Source organism: Lampetra fluviatilis, chromosome 62, assembly GCF_964198595.1.
Source record: "Lampetra fluviatilis chromosome 62, kcLamFluv1.1, whole genome shotgun sequence".
NCBI classification, from domain to species: Eukaryota; Metazoa; Chordata; class Hyperoartia; order Petromyzontiformes; family Petromyzontidae; genus Lampetra; species Lampetra fluviatilis.
The window spans coordinates 6,098,404-6,114,388 of NC_136336.1; the positions used below are offsets into that span (position 1 = coordinate 6,098,404).

Below are 15,985 nucleotides of genomic sequence, written 5' to 3' on the forward strand. Positions count from 1 at the left end.
AGTCTTTGAGCAATGCTAGTCTTTGAGCAATGCTAGTCTATGGGCAATGCTAGTCTATGGGCAATGTTAGTCTATGGGCAATGTTAGTCTATGGGCAATGTTAGTCTATGGGCAATGCTAGTCTATGGGTAATGTTAGTCTATGGGCAATGCTAGTCTTTGAGCAATGCTAGTCTATGGGCAATGCTAGTCTATGGGTAATGTTAGTCTATGGGCAATGTTAGTCATGGGCAATGTTAGTGTATGGGCAATGCTAGTCTATGGGTAATGTTAGTCTATGGGCAATGTTAGTGTATGGGCAATGCTAGTCTATGGGTAATGTTAGTCTATGGGCAATATTAGTCTATGGGCAATGTTAGTCTATGGGCAATGTTAGTCTATGGGCAATGTTAGTCAATGGGCAATAATGTTAGTCTATGGGTAATGTTAGTGTATGGGCAATGTTAGTCTATGGGCAATGTTAGTCTATGGGCAATAATGTTAGTCTATGGGCAATGTTAGTGTATGGGCAATGTTAGTGTATGGGCAATGTTAGTGTATGGGCAATATTAGTCTATGGGTAATGTTCGTCTGTGAGCAATGCTAGTCTATGGACAACAATGTCAGTCTGTGGTCAATATCCTAAACCCACAGTGGCCTGCATTCCTTCAACGGAGGAGGAGAAGACACACCAAGAATGTGTCGCTCAGGGCCAGCAGCTACATCATGGAAGACCTTTTCTGCCGGTCTCAAAGTATGAAAAACAAGAATAGGTTTTACCTATTCTGGCGATAGCACATGAGTATAGGTGTTAAGATGTTCAAACACCAAATGGAAACCTTTTGCAAGGAATCAGGTAACTGCATTAAGCACACACGCTCCTTGTGATGAACATGCAAACCAACACGCTCTGATCATGTATAATGTATTGTCTTTGAAACTGATTGGTCTACACCAGGGGTCGGCAACCTGCGGCTCCGGAGCCGCATGCGGCTCTTTTGAACCTTGACCGCGGCTCCGGGGCGGATGCTAGCGAGGGGAGGAGGCGCACTGTGACACCTGCTCTGGCGTTGCCGCTGCTGACAGGTCGCCGCTCAGCTCCACACTGCCCGCCCGGTGACAGGCAATAACGTTGCCGTTGCTTTGTCACATGTTTGGAAGAAGTAAAAACCTTCCTGGGCAGCAAAGAGCTCACCTTTGCTGAGCTGGAACAGCCAGAGTGGCTGGAAAAATTACATTTTATGGTAGACATGACAGCACATCTAAACACGCTAAATACCACCCTTCAGGGGAAAGGAGGCACAGCCCTGCACATGCTGGAGGAGGTTTTGGCATTCGAGCGCAAGTTGACAGTGTTTGTCAAAGATTTACAGAGAGGTACACTGTCTCACTTTCCCTCTTTGAGAGAGTTCAAACAAAGTCATGATACGATAAATTTGGAATATTTCAAGTCTGCAATCACCACAATGCAAAGTTCGTTTGGGAAACGATTCTGTGAGTTCAGAGAGGAAAAAACGACATTATCCTTCCCTGTCACTCCCCTGGCGATCGATCCATCCCTATTGAATATGACTGCATTTGCAGGTGTAAGTCAACCTGATCTTGAGATGGAACTGGCTGATATAGCCGACAAAGATATATGGGTGTCCAAGTTCAAATGCTTGACCGCTACTCTTGAGGATGTTGCCCGTCAGAAGGCCATTCTGGCTCAGAATCATAAATGGAGTGATATTGAAAACCTTCCCAAACAGGACAAACTTGTATTCGAAACATGGAATGCCATCCCCAACACTTATATAAACATGAAAAAGTATGCATTTGGAGTCCTGTCGATCTTCGGCTCCACATATGTATGTGAGCAGGTCTTCTCCAACATGAACTATATTAAAAACAAACATCGATCACGCCTCACAGATGACAGCTTGCAAGCCTGTGTGAAAATGAAGGTGACGTCTTACAGCCCTGATGTGCAGACACTGTGCACTGAGGTTCAGGAGCAAAAATCCCATTAACCAGGTAATTTAGCTATTAATTTGCAAAAATATATTTTACATTGTTAAGTGAAAAAGTCCTTTTTTTATTCAGATTGACAGCTGACTGCACGATCCTGTATATAGCAATAAGGTAAGAAACAATATATGCAGTGTTATATTTGTTTTAATAGTTGCAATGGTTTTGCGGCTCCCAGTTTGTTTTTTCCTTCGGAAACGGGTCCAAGTGGCTCTTTATGTCTTAAAGGTTGCAGACCCCTGGTCTACACCAATGTTAGTCTATGGGCTCGAAGACTAGCATTGCCCATATGGCCTTGTCTCATCGGTGTCAGTCCAAAAGGCGAGCAGTTTTTGTTGTTGTTGTAGTGAAAATGTGAATTCAGTTCCTTGTCCCGGGCTCGCATCTCCTCCCACCGTCCTTTCGAGGTCGATAAACACAAAGTACCGCTTGGAGCAAGTCAGAATCATGAAATGTGTTTATACTTCAGGAGGAATCCGATGTGCTATAAAGCACGGGGTCAGACCATTACAACAACGGGCGCAGTGAAAAAGCACGATCGGAGTTCGAAGTAACAGGAAATGTAAACACATCACTTGAGAAAAAATACACAAGTAAAACTAAACTATTTAAATGTTTCGATTTAAAGCTTTCGTGACTGCAGGGATTCATCTTCTTGGTTCTTTTGGTAAAGTCACGTGGAAGGGAAATAATAAAATAATAAAAATAAAACATAATAAAATACAATTCTCACGACGTTTCGGCCACAACGCAAGCAGCCGTCATCAGGTGAAGAACAGGGCTGTCGAAAGACAGCGTCTGACCTGTTCTTCACCTGAGGACGGCTGCTTGCGTTGTGGCCGAAACGTCGTGAGAATTATTTTATGTTTTATTTTTATTATTTTATTATTTCCTTTCCACGTGACTTTACCGAAAGAACCAAGAAGATGAATCCCTGCAGTCACGAAAGCTTTAAATCGAAATTGAACGCTGAGCCGTGTTGCGGCGTTCCGAGATTCGGCGCTGAATGGGACACCCAAGCATGGCAATTTAGCAGATGCCTCGGAGCGGAAAATACTTCATTGACGGGAGCGGGCTGGTCGGAGGAAATGTGGAACAATTTGATGATTAATTCGTTATGAATTCTGTTCACGGCGATCACCACACTCGCCAGCGCACACGCTCAACACATGTTTGCAGAATTATTTATGTCTCTTGAGGTGTGCGCGGCGCAAAGCTGTACAACAGACCGACAACCGAAACTCTCATTCATTATTAAAGCCACGGCTAAGTTCCTTGTTGTGTAGATCGTAGTAATAGGTTTTTACCCTTTCAACTGGTTCAAAAACTGACACCTTTATACAAGGCATCATGTTTGCAATAACCACAACACAAGCAGTCAAAATGCAAACAAAAAGAAACAACTCTGATGATGATAATGATATGCACTGTCCTTGAAGTTGATTGGTCCACACCCGAGACAACGCCAATGGAGACTAGGCTCTAAGAAAAGCTGTCTCGGGTGTGGACCAATCAACTTCAAGGACAGTGCATATCATTATCATCATCATCAGAGTTGTTTCTTTTTGTTTGCATTTTGACTGCTTGTGTTGTGGTTATTGCAAACAGGTGTCAGTTTTTGAACCAGTTGAAAGGGTAAAAACCTATTACTATATTTTGCCACTGGTAAAGGAGGTCTCATAGTGTGTAGATCGTAGTTCAAGCCCTCTCCCAATCATCATCATCATCGATCCACTGCTGGATGAATGCTTCCCCAAGCCAACGCCGTCTCTCCGCGTTCCGCGATGTTAGTAACTCGCCTGTCACGATCAATCCTCAAAATCACGTGTCATCAAATCGTGAATGTGCCATCATTGCACCTCCGATTAGCGCGGCCGGCTACGGAGGCTGCGAATGAAGTTCAACGTAAAGTCACGTAGAAAGGAAATAATAAAATAATAAAAATAAAACATTATAGAATACAATTATGTTTTATTGGTATTATTTTATTATTTCACGTAGAAGGGAAATAATAAAATAATAAAAATAAAACATTATAGAATACAATTATGTTTTATTAGCATTATTTTATTATTTCACGTAGAAGGGAAATAATAAAATAATAAAAATAAAGCATTATAGAATACAATTATGTTTTATTGGTATTATTGTATTATTTCACGTAGAAGGTAAATAATAAAATAATAAAAATAAAACAGAATACAAGTATGTTTTATTATTATGTTTTTTATTATTTCCATTCTACGTGACTTTACCGAAAGAACCAAGAAGATAAAAAATGTAAGTCGGTGTGAGACGGAGGAATGTACACGTGTGCTGAATGTATCTTGCGCCGTGCAGAGCCAACCGCGCTAATCGGAGGTGCGGTGTATCTAGGTTTGTCGAACTTTTTTCGCACCGTACGCCGCCAACCCGTGCCAATCGGAGACGTCAGTTATCGCACTCGCAGGCCACCTTCATACCGATTGTGAAACAGCTCGTCGTCCGGTTTCAGCTGGATCGGGAGGGGAGCTGATGACCGGTTGTACTGCTTTTATTTACCCACGCAGGGGCGAACAGCACCGGCGTTACACCGGCGTGACTCGACAAAGGGCAATCAACCACGAGGGGCAATCAACCACAAGCGTCAATCTATTCGTGCGCGTAGATGGCAGCGATGTGGTTCAGGATCTCGATGTCAACGTGAAGGCACAGCAGCTGCTGCACGTAGCCAACCCTGAATGGATGAGTGGGTGAGTGAGTGGGTGAGTGGGTGAGTGGGTGAGTGAGTGGGTGAATGGGTGGGTGAGTGGGTGAGTGAGTGGGTGGGTGAGTGAGTGGATGAGTGGATGAGTGGGTGAGTGGGTGAGTGAGTGGGTGAATGGGTGGGTGAGTGGGTGAGTGAGTGGGTGGGTGAGTGAGTGGATGAGTGGGTGGGTGAGTGAGTGAGTGATTGAGTGGGTGAGTGAGTGAGTGGGTGAGTGACTGAGTAGGTGGGTGGGTGAGTGAGTGAGTGAGTGGGTGGGTGGGTGAGTGGGTGAGTGAGTGGGTGGGTGAGTGAGTGGGTGAGTGGGTGAGTGAGTGGGTGAGTGGGTGGGTGAGTGGGTGGGTGAGTGGGTGAGTGGGTGAGTGAGTGGGTGAGTGAGTGAGTGAGTGGGTGGGTGAGTGGGTGGGTGGGTGAGTGGGTGAGTGAGTGGGTGGGTGAGTGGGTGAGTGAGTGGGTGGGTGAGTGGGTGAGTGAGTGGGTGGGTGAGTGGGTGGGTGAGTGAGTGAGTGGGTGGGTGAGTGAGTGAGTGGGTGAGTGGGTGAGTGAGTGGGTGAGTGGGTGGGTGGGTGGGTGGGTGAGTGGGTGGGTGGGTGGGTGAGTGAGTGGGTGGGTGAGTGAGTGGGTGGGTGGGTGAGTGAGTGGGTGAGTGGGTGAGTGAGTGGGTGAGTGAGTGGGTGAGTGAGTGAGTGGGTAAGTATGATGTGTATATGTTGAACTTCTTTCACACCGCACTTAACCAAGAGTGAGTGGGTGAGTGAGTCAGTGGGTGAGTGAGTGGTGAGTGAGTGGGTGGGTGAGTGGGTCAGTGGATGAGTGAGTGAGTGGTTGAGTGAGTGAGTGGGTGAGTGAGTGGGTGAGTGAGTGAGTGGGTGAGTGAGTGAGTGGGTGGGTGAGTGAGTGGGTGAGTGGGTGAGTGAGTGGGTGAGTGAGTGGGTGAGTGAGTGAGTGGTTGAGTGAGTGAGTTGGTGAGTGAGTGGGTGAGTGAGTGGGTGAGTGAGTGGGTGAGTGTAATGTGTGTACGTGGCGATCGCTATCCACGTGTGCGCCACCGCTTATCTCGGACAACTCGGCCACACGAATGTGGAATGTCCACAATTTTGCTCAGGGCGACGGTGCAGTACAAATGGCAGCTGCTCAATGCTCGCTTTAAGGGCATTGACCTTTTGACACGACCCAACATGAATTCCCGCTGCCCCGGGGCAAATTGCTCACGACTGGTAGGTAGGCGCACACTCAGCGTGAGCAGCGGCAAATCCATTCGCGTCGACTTCCCTCGCTCTCCGCGGGTCTCGCTCTCTGCTTCCCTCGTTCTCCGCGGGCCTCGCTTTGTGCGATCTCGCGTTCGGCACGCGCCAGTTACGTGACGTGTTTGGCGACACGAGCACAGGAAGTGAACGTCCCACCAGCCAGATAAAACTAGTTTTTTTTTACGTATAACAGCCCTGCGGAACAGATGGGAACTTTTATTTTTTGGGCACGCACTATAGCGTTTGAAAGTTTTTTTAAAAGTTGTTTTGGTACGCTGTGAATGGATACACGGTGTGTGTTCCTTCTTAATAACTACGCACGCCGAGGCGATGTGAATAATACATAACGACAACGGTGGTGGTGGTGGCGATGATGATGATGGTGACGATGATGATGGTGGTGGCTATGATGGTGGTGGTGGTGACGATGATGATGGTGGTGGCGATGGTGGTGCCGATGATGGTGGTGGTGACGATGATGATGATGGTGGTGGCTATGATGATAGTGGTGGCTATGATGGTGGTGGTGATGATGATGGTGGTGACGATGGTGGTGGTGACGATGATGATGATGGTGGTGGTGGCGATAATGGTGGTGGTGACGATTATGGTGGTGGCGATGGTGGTGGTGACGATGATAATGATGGTGGTGGTGACGATAATGATGATGGTGGTGGTGGCGATGGTGGTGGTGGCGATAATGGTGGTGGCGAAGATGGTGGTGGTGGTGGTGACGATGATGATGGTAAGGATGATGCATTTCTCACTTTTGCATACAAGCAGCACACTCACTCGCACAAACATTCACGCACTCACTGCCACACCTATACAAAGACAAAGGTGCCCCGTATAGCCTCAACAGGAAGCCACTGTGAGCTTTGCACTTTTAAATCTAGATTTCAAAAAAACAACGAATGTCTTTAGAACTGCTTTTCGCGTGATATCTTCCTGCCCTTCCCACGCTCCTCCGATGAGCCCCGGGTGGTGACGTACGGTGCGAAAGAAGTTCAGAATAAGTTTTACTTTTTCTGGTAATAAAACAGCTGTGTTAGGATGTAAAAAAAAAAACAGAATCCTTTTTTTTTCAAGGAATACTGTCTGCAACACATTCCTGCGGAGGGAGCTGGTAGGAACGTTGGGTTGCTCGGTCAATGGCCAGGGTCAACGGTGGCGTGGTGTATTCCGCAAATATGCCTGACTGTGAGGGCGGGCACAAGCCGGCGTGAGTAGGTTAAACGTTGAGTTTTATAAGGGCACCACGGGGTGACCAGCCCCCCCCCGGCCCCTCCCCACCCAGCCCAACCCCTCCCACCCCCCACCCAGCCCCACCTTCCCCACCGAGCCCTTCCCCACCCTCCCCACCCAGCCCCTCCCCACCCTCCCCACCCAGCCCCTCCCCACCCTCCCCATCCAGCTCCTCCCCACCCTCCCCTCCCCACCCAGCCCCATCCTCTCCACCCAGCCCCTCACCACCCTCCCCTCCCCACCCAGCCCCTCCCTCTCCACCCTCCCCTCCCCACCCAGCCCCTCCCTCCCCACCCAGCCCCTCCCTGCAGGACGGACACAATAATCCCCTGTGGGCTGGTGTAACCAGGAGGACCCTACCAGTAATAACCACACACACTACTTGTCGTGAATATGCAAACAAACACAAAAAACCACGCTCTGATAACATGATGATGCATTGTGTTTGAAACGGATTGGTCCACACCAGAGACAGCTTTCTTTAGAGCCCAGACTCAACTGGTGTTAGGCCAGAGGACGCCAAGAGGCATTAAGCAACAAAGAGAATGCCACTCTGGGGGTATTCAAATCTCGGGGTGAGCAGCTTGCAATGTTGTACATGCCCTGAGAGGAAATTTCGTTAGTGCCGTTCACCTTTTGGCGTCCTCTGGTCTAACACCGGCTGAGACTGGGCTCTAAAGAAAGCTGTCTCTGGTGTGGACCAATCAGTTTCTAAGACAATGACATCATGTTATCAGAGCATGTTTTTTGTCCATAATCAACGTTTTTGGGTTTAGATCGCGTTATTTATAAATGTGTGGTAACCCTCCACTACCCGACACGGCCAATCAGTAAAAAAGTGTCACGTTGACAAAAGACAAATAGTTCACTGCTTTAGCCCACCGGTGTGTTGAAGCGTGAAACCACAACATTTACAATTTTTGAGTAGCAAGACGTTTCGCTGGTAATTGCATCCAGCATCATCGGGCAATTCGCCAGAATGGTGAGGCTCTGCTCTGTCTCCCATTTTTATATAGAGCAGCAGCAGGGTGACGTCATCATTAATTAATGATGACGTCACATTAATTAATGATGACGTCACTTTAATTAATGATGACGTCACCCTGCTGCTTATATAGAGCAGCAGCAGGTTGACGTCATCATTAATTAATGATGACGTCACATTAATTATTGATGACGTCACCCTGATGCGTATATAGAGCAGCAGCAGGGTGACGTCATCATTAATTAATGATGACGTCACCCTGCTGCTGCTGCTGCTCTATATAAGCACTATATAAGCAGCAGGGTGACATCATCATTAATTAAAGATGACGTCACTCTACTGCTTATACAGAGCAGCAGCAGCAGGGTGACGTCACCATTAACTCATCAACTCATCAGGTGCAACGATTTGAGGCGGCTGGGGGGGGGGGGTATTGTAATTATATACTAGATTAGTAATCAGGCAGTTGTTACGATGCGAGTTGTAGATTAGTAATCAGTTTTTTTGTGTCTGCATGTTCATCAAAGTGTGTGCGCTTAATGCAGACAGGAAAAACGGTTTCTGTTTGCTGTTTGAACGTCTTAACAGAACTGTTGCATTGCCATAAAGGGTGCAACTATTGTTATATTTGAATATTGATTTGAAGCTTTCGTGCCCGCAGGAATCTCTGGTTCTTTCGGTAAAGTCACGTGGTTAGGAATAAAATCAAACAAATCACGACGTTTCGGGCGCAACACAAGCGTCCGTCATCAGCTGGGACAACCACAGTTGCCCACTTAAGCAATTTTTAAGTTGAACATTCGGTACACACACATACAACAGACTGCTGGGGAAAGTGCTGTTAGCGAGCACCTATTAAGGACAGCACAGCGCACGTGGCGGTGCTGTGTCCACCAAATACCACCCCTCCCGACCGCCTTTGTCTCCCTCAGCGCCGATGTTTACGATCCGCACCGTGAACTGATTTTAGGCTGAGCCGACGTAGAGGACGCCCACTCTCGGCTCAAATATTCGCCACCGCGTGCTGTTGGTCGTGACTCGAACTCGGGTCCATAGCGCTAACCGCTGCACCACCACTCCCCGTAAATACACCAAAGATAAAGATCCCCGTATAGCCTTGACAGACTGTAGGGTCAAGTGCTGTTAGCGAGCACCTATGAAGGCCGGCACGGAAACACGAGGGGTGGGTGGCCAACACCACGCCCGGCCGCCTTTGTCTCCCTAGCGGCGATGTTTACACATCACACCAGGTACTCATTTGAGGCTGAGTCGACCTAGGGGAGGCCCAGGACCGGTTCAGATAATCGTCACTGGGTGTTGGCCGTGAGTGGGAATCGAACCCGGGTCGCCGGGTTCATAGCGCAGCGCGCTAACCACTACACTACCGCTCCCCCACCCCTCGTGTAGGCAAGCACCTACACGCACGTACACACACGTACACACACACACAAGTACAGCACACACACACAGTGGAAGCCTGTTCTTGGAACATTTAACTCGGACTGAGCCAGAAATGTTCGCGAGAACAGGCTGGACCACATTGCTCGCCCCTTGTCATTCGCTCACCAAGCGAAATCGCATTAAAAACCACCCACACACCACCAACACCACACACACACACCACACACACACCAACATACACTACTTTACACTATTATACACTACACTATACACTACACTATAAATTACTATACACTACACTATACACTACATTATGCACTACACTATACACTACACTATACACTACTATACACTACACTATACACTATTATACACTACACTATACACTACACTATACACTATTATACACTACGCTATACGCTACACTATACACTACTATACACTACACTATACACTACACTATACACTACTATACACTACACTATACACTACACTATACACTACACTATACACTATTATACACTACACACTACACTATACACTATTATACACTACACTATACACTACACTATACACTACACTATACACTACACTATACACTACACTATTATACACTACACTATACACTACTATACACTACACTATACACTACACACTACACTACTATACACTACACTATACACTACAATATACACTACACTATACACTACTATACACTACTATACACTACTATACACTACACTATACACTATTATACACTACACTATATACTACACTATACACTACACTATACACTACACTATACACTATTATACACTACACTATACACTACACTATACACTACTATACACTACACTATACACTACACACTACACTACTATACACTACACTATACACTACAATATACACTACACTATACACTACTATACACCAGAGGTGTGGACTCGAGTCATGTGACTTGGACTCGAGTCAGACTCGAGTCATGAATTTGATGACTTGCGACTCGACTTGGACTTGCATAACAATGACTTTGTCCCACCTATGAGATGTGGACTCGAGTCATGTGACTTGGACTCGAGTCAGACTCGAGTCATGAATTTGATGACTTGCGACTCGACTTGGACTTGCATAACAATGACTTTGTCCCACCTCTGCTATACACTACTATACACTACACTATACACCAGAGGTGTGGACTCGAGTCATGTGACTTGGACTCGAGTCAGACTCGAGTCATGAATTTGATGACTTGCGACTCGACTTGGACTTGCATAACAATGACTTTGTCCCACCTATGAGATGTGGACTCGAGTCATGTGACTTGGACTCGAGTCAGACTCGAGTCATGAATTTGATGACTTGCGACTCGACTTGGACTTGCATAACAATGACTTTGTCCCACCTCTGCTATACACTACTATACACTACACTATACACCAGAGGTGTGGACTCGAGTCATGTGACTTGGACTCGAGTCAGACTCGAGTCATGAATTTGATGACTTGCGACTCGACTTGGACTTGCATAACAATGACTTTGTCCCACCTATGAGATGTGGACTCGAGTCATGTGACTTGGACTCGAGTCAGACTCGAGTCATGAATTTGATGACTTGCGACTCGACTTGGACTTGCATAACAATGACTTTGTCCCACCTCTGCTATACACTACTATACACTACACTATACACTATTATACGCTACACTATACACTACACTATACACTACACTATACACTACACTATACACTACTATACACTACACTATACACTACTATACACTACACTATACACTACTATACACTACTATACACTACACTATACACTACTATACACTACACTATACACTACTATACACTACTATACACCACAATATACACTACTATACACCACAATATACACTACTATACACCACAATATACACTACTATACACCACAATATACACTACTATACACTACACTATACACTACACTATACACTACTATACACTACACTATACACTACACTATACACTACTATACACTACACTATACACTACACTATACACTACACTATACACACTAGTGCTGTACTGGCGACGAATTGGCCACGTTCTGTTCACGTGGCAACCCCTTATTAATTGGCTCTGTCGGGTGGTGGCGGGTTTAACGACACATTTATATATTCACGCGATCTAACACCCCTCCAAAAAAACTCCAGGACGAGACTGACCCACGTCAAATTCCTATTCGCTCCGCGTTCAACCAGGGGGAGAAGAAGAAGAGAGAGAAAACGTGGGTAAGATCAGAGGAGTACAACACTGAAATAAAACGTGAACTCACCGCGCCTATATAGTATTGCACCCACAGTTACACCGTTGATATCACTGGTCAACACACTTTTTCTGGCACAAGGTATTCCAACGGTTTTAAGGTAAATTTGGGGTGCCGATTCCAAATCTGGCATCAGATGTTGTCTATCACATCAGGTTTTTGAGATATCAAATATTGCATTTTCAATAAAAACTGCAGAAGAAAAATATTAAATAAATGTGGATATCTGCATAAAATTATATTATCAACACACTATCCTAAAAATACAGCACCATACTTTAACACTAAAGCAGTCACTGACTCGCAACAACTTGCAATCATAAGTGACAGAGTTAATTTCAGGTAAAATCAATGAAAATGGGGTATGCCGATAGCATAAAAATGAGATGTGTTAGAGAAAATCTGAGATCAGATTTGGAATCAGCACCCTGAAATTAGTCTAAAATAGCTGCAAAAGTCCAGGCCAGAAATGTTTTTGTTGTTGACCAGTGTATTACTCTGCCAAATATCATTTAGTATTTTGCCAGGTAAGGGCACCCCCCCCCCACTCTCTTTTTCATCGTCACCGTCGTCGTGTGGAAATTAATAAGCATCAGCCAGATTACTCTAAAACGCGTGACGTTGATTCTAAATGTGGAGGAGGGGGGAAATCGGAGGACCCGAAGAAAAATCCACGCGAACACGGGGAGAGAGAGAGACGCAAACTCCAAATATACAGCAGCAGGCGTCAGGGTCGGGATCGAACCCACGACCTCCTGTATACCTGGCGAGGTAGTTAACATTTCCTAGCCACCGTGATGATGATGAGAGAGAGAGAGACACGCAAACTCCAAATATACAGCAGGCGTCAGGGTCGGGATCCAAGCCACGACCTCCTGTATACCTGGCGAGGTAGTTAACATCTCATAGCCACCGTTTCATTTGCTGCAGCTACATACTGTTAACATTCCTTCCCTTTATTAATGCTTCCCCCTATCCCCTCCCTTTGATGCTGCTGGTCCTGCATAATACACGGGCAAAACATGACTTTAAACCCCTCGCCAAACCTCCTACGCATTTCACAAGTAGTACTATTCGCATGTCTGCATTTCCCATAAATATGCTAAAATTCCTCTTGATATGCAAATTATTTTGTCAAGGCGCTTTTCCTCCTCCCTCCCAGCTTAAATAGACGCTCCAAGCCCAGGACGTGTAATTCAGACGCTGTCTTTCCGACAGACCTGTTCTTCACCTGAGGACGGCTGCTTGCGTTGTGGCCGAAACGTCGTGAGAATTATTTTATCACGTTTTATTTTTATTATTTTTTTATTTCCATTCTACGTGACTTTACCGAAAGAACCAAGAAGAAGAAGCCACCGTTTCGCTTTCTCTATCGCTGCTGTGAGTCTGCGAGATCCATCAACAGGAGCCGTGGTTGATCCACTTCTGGATTAAGGGCGTCACGCCAAAGTCGGCTGTCAACATTCCAGCGACCAATTTTTTTTTGTTTAAATCATTTGGTGAGAAAAAAATACAGCCTGGTCAACTTGTAGACGGCTCGAGTTTGGTGTCTGCCGAGCCCCTCCACCCCCCCCCCCCGTGACCCCTAACTGGGTGTTTGTGGTGGGCAAAGAGTTTGACAGCTCATCGGATTTTTCTCCAGGACAAATCAAGATTACTACATTATCAGTGACGTAGTGACTACATTATCAGTGTCGTAGTGACTACATTATCAGTGTCGTAGTGACTACATTATCAGTGTCGTAGTGACTACATTATCAGTGACGTAGTAACTACATTATCAGTGGCGTAGTGACTACCTTATCAGTGACGTAGTAACTACATTATCAGTGACGTAGTAACTACATTATCAGTGACGTAGTGACTACATTATCAGTGACGTAGTAACTACATTATCAGTGACGTAGTGACTACATTATCAGTGACGTAGTAACTACATTATCAGTGACGTAGTAACTACATTATCAGTGTCGTAGTAACTACATTATCAGTGTCGTAGTGACTACATTATCAGTGACGTAGTGACTACATTATCAGTGACGTAGTAACTACATTATCAGTGGCGTAGTGACTACATTATCAGTGACGTAGTAACTACCCTATCAGTGACGTAGTAACTACCTTATCAGTGACGTAGTAACTACATTATCAGTGACGTAGTAACTACATTATCAGTGACGTTGTAACTACATTAGTGACGTAGTAACTACATTATCAGTGACGTAGTGACTACGTCTTCATCAGTGACGTAGTTACCATTGTTAAGACAGAGCGAGCTTATTCAAGGAACGCCGCGCATCCATTCTGGAATCGCCGCTAAGCTCTGCTGCTTTGGCGTTGAGAATTGCTGGCGTAAGGCACTACCACTAGACCACAAAGCCGCCGGGTACGAGTTATCCACAGTAATCCTATCTTACAGGTGTCAATTGCTCCGCATCAACATCAGCCATACGAAAGACCGAGCGTTATTGCGACTGTATTGCCCCTAAATCACTCTCGTGCTAAGAACACATTTAATTTGGACGGGAAAAAAGCAGGTAAAAATAGTAATAAAATATCATAATAATAAATGAAAATAACTCATTGATTAATATTTTATTTTATTTAAAAAATTTTACCTACGTGACTTTACCGAAACAACCTAAGAGTATGAATCCTTGCAGTCACGAAAGCGTCTAATCCAGAAAGAAACAGCAGGTGCATCCACTCACCTGTGTTCGCTGATGTCAGCTTCTCACTCGGGAATACCTTTCTGGGACAGCCTTCGGAAGCGTTCCGGCTGAAATCAAGAACCAGCATCTGTATTTAATACTGGGGGTGAATGAATCCGATGATCTATAAAGCTCTTAACAGGCGTTCACAGGTTCATCTTCTTGGTTCTTTCGGTAAAGTCACGTAGAAGGGAAATAATAAAATAATAAAAATAAAACAATAAAATAATTCTCACGACGTTTCGGCCACAACGCAAGAAGAACAGGTCTGTCGGAAAGACAGCGCCTTTAGACGCTGTCTTTCCGACAGACCTGTTCTTCACCTGAGGACGGCTGCTTGCGTTGTGGCCGAAACGTCGTGAGAATTATTTTATTATGTTTTATTTTTATTATTGTATTATTTCCCTTCTACGTGATGACTTTACCGAAAGAACCAAGAAGATGCGTCCAAGCTTAAGCACAGGAGCGCTCTTACCTGGTCGGTGCACTGCTGCTGCGTCTCGTTCCTTGTTCAACCTCTCGCTCGAGACACTGTGGCTGAGCTCGGAGCTGAGTTATTTAAACTCAGCCCACACACACCCCCTCCCCTATCCCCCACCACCCCCCACGTGCGTGTGTGTGTGTGGTGTGCGCGTTGTGTGACAATGCCTGTGGGCATGGGAGTACACTCCGGGTAGCAACACTGTCGCACGAGCCGACAGGGGTGCCTGGGGATACGGGGGGAATTGAATTGTCACTTGGTCTGGTCCGGCTCTCTCGTGTCCGGCTCGTAGACCTCCTGAGAAGAAGCGTCCAGGCTTGCCCCATCAGCCGGTCGTCTTCGCCGGGGCAAAAACAATAAAGCCGGCAAATTCGTGGCTTGAGGTCTTGCTGCAACACCTTTGAGTCTGAACGCGTTCGAACTCGCTACGCTGCGCTAAGAACCACAACGAACGCGAGTTCGAAAATTTTTCGAAACGTTTTTTCGTTTGGCCATGTTTGTTTGCTGTAGTACAGAGTTAGACTGATGGCCTTAATCTAAGTTGTCTTGTGGTTGTTGTTGTTGTTTGATTTGCATCCCACTGGGATATTTGCACACAGCGTTGGTGTACGGTGATTTTTTTCTGCAATATTTTGCTGTCTTTGCTTGGATTTTCTGTTTGCACTTAGTCACTTTGAGATGTTTTCTTGTTAATGTTTTTTGTTTGTTGCGGTTGCACCCGATTCAAGAGCCGAATGGCTCACAGGGCCACACCTAATCAATTAACGTTTAACTTTTGCTCACGGCCAACGCTGGCAGGGATGATTTATCCGGACCGGTCCTGGGTCACCCCACTCCCCCCTAGGTCGACTCAGCCTCGAATGAGCGCCT

At 45.9% G+C, this 15,985-nt stretch overlaps 1 protein-coding gene across 1 annotated transcript in view; it reads right to left on the bottom strand.

Moving 5' to 3' along the window:
- Positions 1-15,985, bottom strand: part of LOC144951446 (villin-1-like) — a 66,244-nt gene that overhangs the window by 27,060 nt on the left and 23,199 nt on the right. Inside the window, 1 exon segment of the mRNA XM_078881713.1 lies at positions 14,635-14,702. The gene's annotated coding sequence lies outside the window, so the exon portion shown is untranslated.